The following is a 5,000-nucleotide window of genomic DNA, read 5'->3' on the forward strand; positions in this document are numbered from 1 at the left end:
TGTGTACAAAGGGCAGGGACGTAATCAACGCGAGCTTATGACTCGCGCTTACTGGGAATTCCTCGTTCATGGGGAACAATTGCAAGCCCCAATCCCTAGCACGAAGGAGGTTCAGCGGGTTACCCCGACCTTTCGGCCTAGGAAGACACGCTGATTCCTTCAGTGTAGCGCGCGTGCGGCCAGAACATCTAAGGGCATCACAGACCTGTTATTGCTCAATCTCGTGCGGCTAGAAGCCGCCTGTCCCTCTAAGAAGAAAAGTAATCGCTGACAGCACGAAGGATGTCACGCGACTAGTTAGCAGGCTAGAGTCTCGTTCGTTTATCGGAATTAACCAGACAAATCGCTCCACCAACTAAGAACGGCCATGCACCACCACCCACCGAATCAAGAAAGAGCTATCAATCTGTCAATCCTTCCGGTGTCCGGGCCTGGTGAGGTTTCCCGTGTTGTGTCAAATTAAGCCGCAGGCTCCACTCCTGGTGGTGCCCTTCCGTCAATCTTTAAAAGTTTCAGCTTTGCAACCATACTTCCCCCGGAACCCAAAAGCTTTGGTTTCCCGGAGGCTGCCCGCCGAGTCATCGGAGGAACTGCGGCGGATCGCTGGCTGGCATCGTTTATGGTTAGAACTAGGGCGGTATCTGATCGCCTTCGAACCTCTAACTTTCGTTCTTGATTAATGAAAACATACTTGGCAAATGCTTTCGCTTCTGTTCGTCTTGCGACGATCCAAGAATTTCACCTCTAACGTCGCAATACGAATGCCCCCGCCTGTCCCTATTAATCATTACCTCGGGTTCCGAAAACCAACAAAATAGAACCGAGGTCCTATTCCATTATTCCATGCACACAGTATTCAGGCGGGCTTGCCTGCTTTAAGCACTCTAATTTGTTCAAAGTAAACGTGCCGGCCCACCGAGACACTCAATAAAGAGCACCCTGGTAGGATTTCAACGGGGTCCGCCTCGGGACGCACGAGCACGCACGAGGCGGTCGCACGCCTTCGGCTCGCCCCACCGGCAGGACGTCCCACGATACATGCCAGTTAAACACCGACGGGCGGTGAACCAACAGCGTGGGACACAAATCCAACTACGAGCTTTTTAACCGCAACAACTTTAATATACGCTATTGGAGCTGGAATTACCGCGGCTGCTGGCACCAGACTTGCCCTCCAATAGATACTCGTTAAAGGATTTAAAGTGTACTCATTCCGATTACGGGGCCTCGGATGAGTCCCGTATCGTTATTTTTCGTCACTACCTCCCCGTGCCGGGAGTGGGTAATTTGCGCGCCTGCTGCCTTCCTTGGATGTGGTAGCCGTTTCTCAGGCTCCCTCTCCGGAATCGAACCCTGATTCCCCGTTACCCGTTACAACCATGGTAGGCGCAGAACCTACCATCGACAGTTGATAAGGCAGACATTTGAAAGATGCGTCGCCGGTACGAGGACCGTGCGATCAGCCCAAAGTTATTCAGAGTCACCAAGGCAAACGGACCGGACGAGCCGACCGATTGGTTTTGATCTAATAAAAGCGTCCCTTCCATCTCTGGTCGGGACTCTGTTTGCATGTATTAGCTCTAGAATTACCACAGTTATCCAAGTAACGTGGGTACGATCTAAGGAACCATAACTGATTTAATGAGCCATTCGCGGTTTCACCTTAATGCGGCTTGTACTGAGACATGCATGGCTTAATCTTTGAGACAAGCATATGACTACTGGCAGGATCAACCAGGGAGCTGCGTCAACTAGAGCTGAGCAGCCGGCCGCCCGGGAGTGTGTCCCGGGGGCCCGCGCGAACACGCAAGCGTCCGCTCAATTATTCTGCAAACAGGAGGAGGCTGAGCTCCCCTGCACAACACACCTCGAAACCCTCTCAGGTCCCGGCGGCGCGCAGCGCCGTCCTAAGTACTTGGTCGGGTTCGAGAGAGGCGCAATCGCCCGGAGTTAGGCGAGTAGACGCTTTAGGTGCGACCACCCGTGCTCCCAACTGAGCTTGCCGCTGCCGACAGAGGCCCGGGAGCGTGCTGTCGTGGCATTGCCGGCGGGAGACAACACGCGCCACCTACGGTGACCGGCAGCTCCAACGCCAGCGCCACAGAAGGACAAAAGCCCCACTTGGGTGCCGAAGCGAACTCTCCCAGCACAGCGCACGCGCCAACACGTCCGCACAGCTGCGATACAAACCACCTGCGAGAACCGCTGGGGCGACCGAGCAGCAGACGGCGTCGCGGCGCCGAGCGCCGGGCGGCGGCGCATCCTCAGCGCACACAGTCCTCAATCGGACCAGCACACTGCAGATGGCCACCGCGCTTCGCACCGGGCCCGCGAGGACCTACTTTGGCCGCAAGGCGCCGCGAGCAGGGGGCGCCGGCGCGCAGCTGCGCCGCCTGCCGCGTCCGTCGGCCGGCGCGCCTGCCACTGGCCGCCCCCACCAGCCGGCTGTAGCGCGTGCGCCCACGCACCGCGCTGCCAGCACGCCGGGCGGCCCCCCCTCACCGGCCGGGGACGGTCCCACCCAGCCACCGCCGCGTATCGCCTCACACCCAGATCCCCTTTCGCGTTCGTGGGCATGGTGGGTCCCCTTTCACGTTCGTGGGCATGGTGGGTATCCCTGAAACAACCGGTTAATAGCTCGACCGATCGTCGCCAACACTGATTCACCTCTAGCGAGAACAACCGCACCACAACGGGTTACCTGTTGTTCATTTGCGTAACGTCACCAGCAAACGTAGACGTCCATCGCCATTTGCAACGAGTATTGCATGCCTGTGTCAGGTGTCACAACACACTACGTCTGCCCACATAGACGCAACAACATGTGCACGCCTCGAGAACACGTGGAAGGTAGCCCCCGTACGTATGCGGTGTCCATTGCGCGAACGACTGTCAGCCGGCCTCTGCAGGATGTCGCAGATGTGGAACGCGGTGCAACATGCTATCACGGTGTGTGAGAAGAGACGACTACGTCCGAATACACGCTCCACTACATCAACAGACTGCTCATGCTGATCGCCATCCAGGGCGTCCGTTCCTCCCACACGTCTGAATGGCGTACCACACTGCAATCCAGCTCTTATAGGGAGACGACACGTAGCTGCGTGCACAATATTTGGACTGTATGGTCTGCCGTTGCTAGGCGCAGTCGTCGTACGGTCACACATGTGCCACGATGTATCATTCAGTACATACGGACCAATGTGCAGTACAGTTTGTGGGTTTTGCGTACATCGGCGGACAGGTGACAGGCCGTACCACAACGTAGGCTGAGTACGTCGGCATGCGAAGGGCATTGAACATGCAAACTTCTCAACGACCAGCTTGCGAAGGCAGGGGGGAAGGGGGGGGGGCATGTACGTCCTGCTGCTATCCACATTACAGTGTATAGCAGGAGCATGTGGAAAGTCAGCAACACCTGCAAGGTGTTTAACATGACGCGATACACAGGGGACCGGGCAGTGCGAATAGCGAACTATATTGCGAGGGTTGCGGTTAGGCAACACTACACTAATTTAACGAGTTGCATAACAATTACAGAGCAGGTTCAGCGACAACGTGCGTCAGGTTAAGGCGCAATATAGGTTAGGTTGAGGCACAATATAGGTTAGGTTAAGGCACAACATGGGTTACGTTAAGGCACAAATTGGGTTACGTTAAGGCACAACATGGGTTACGTTAAGGCACAACATGGGTTACGTTAAGGCACAAATTAGGTTACGTTAAGGCACAAATTAGGTTACGTTAAGGCACAAATTAGGTTACGTTAAGGCACAAATTAGGTTACGTTAAGGCACAAATTAGGTTACGTTAAGGCACAAATTAGGTTACGTTAAGGCACAAATTAGGTTACGTTAAGGCACAAATTAGGTTACGTTAAGGCACAAATTAGGTTACGTTAAGGCACAAATTAGGTTACGTTAAGGCACAAATTAGGTTACGTTAAGGCACAAATTAGGTTACGTTAAGGCACAAATTAGGTTACGTTAAGGCACAAATTAGGTTACGTTAAGGCACAAATTAGGTTACGTTAAGGCACAAATTAGGTTACGTTAAGGCACAAATTAGGTTACGTTAAGGCACAAATTAGGTTACGTTAAGGCACAAATTAGGTTACGTTAAGGCACAAATTAGGTTACGTTAAGGCACAAATTAGGTTACGTTAAGGCACAAATTAGGTTACGTTAAGGCACAAATTAGGTTACGTTAAGGTACAATATGGGTTAGGTTAAGGTACAATATGGGTTAGGTTAAGGTACAATATGGGTTAGGTTAAGGTACAATATGGGTTAGGTTAAGGTACAATATGGGTTAGGTTAAGGCACAACGTAGGTTAGGTTAAGGCACAACATAGGTTAGGTTAAGGCACAACATAGGTTAGGTTAAGGCACAACATAGGTTAGGTTAAGGCACAACATAGGTTAGGTTAAGGCACAACATAGGTTAGGTTAAGGCACAACATAGGTTAGGTTAAGGCACAACATAGGTTAGGTTAAGGCACAACATAGGTTAGGTTAAGGCACAACGTAGGTTAGGTTAAGGCACAACGTAGGTTAGGTTAAGGCACAACGTAGGTTAGGTTAAGGCACAACGTAGGTTAGGTTAAGGCACAACGTAGGTTAGGTTAAGGCACAACGTAGGTTAGGTTAAGGCACAACGTAGGTTAGGTTAAGGCACAACGTAGGTTAGGTTAAGGCACAACGTAGGTTAGGTTAAGGCACAACGTAGGTTAGGTTAAGGCACAACGTAGGTTAGGTTAAGGCACAACGTAGGTTAGGTTAAGGCACAACGTAGGTTAGGTTAAGGCACAACGTAGGTTAGGTTAAGGCACAACGTAGGTTAGGTTAAGGCACAACGTAGGTTAGGTTAAGGCACAACGTAGGTTAGGTTAAGGCACAACGTAGGTTAGGTTAAGGCACAACGTAGGTTAGGTTAAGGCACAACGTAGGTTAGGTTAAGGCACAACGTAGGTTAGGTTAAGGCACAACGTAGGTTAGGTT

At 52.0% G+C, this 5,000-nt stretch overlaps 1 non-coding gene across 1 annotated transcript in view; it reads right to left on the bottom strand.

Moving 5' to 3' along the window:
• LOC126444525 (small subunit ribosomal RNA) overlaps positions 1-1,741 on the bottom strand; it is a 1,909-nt gene extending 168 nt beyond the window's left edge. The window contains exon 1 of the ribosomal RNA XR_007582589.1: positions 1-1,741. This exon is cut by the window's left edge and continues 168 nt beyond it. This is a non-coding gene — a ribosomal RNA (small subunit ribosomal RNA).
• Between the last annotated feature and the right edge of the window lie 3,259 nt (positions 1,742-5,000).

Source organism: Schistocerca serialis, unplaced genomic scaffold, assembly GCF_023864345.2.
Source record: "Schistocerca serialis cubense isolate TAMUIC-IGC-003099 unplaced genomic scaffold, iqSchSeri2.2 HiC_scaffold_271, whole genome shotgun sequence".
In the NCBI taxonomy this organism is placed as follows: Eukaryota; Metazoa; Arthropoda; class Insecta; order Orthoptera; family Acrididae; genus Schistocerca; species Schistocerca serialis.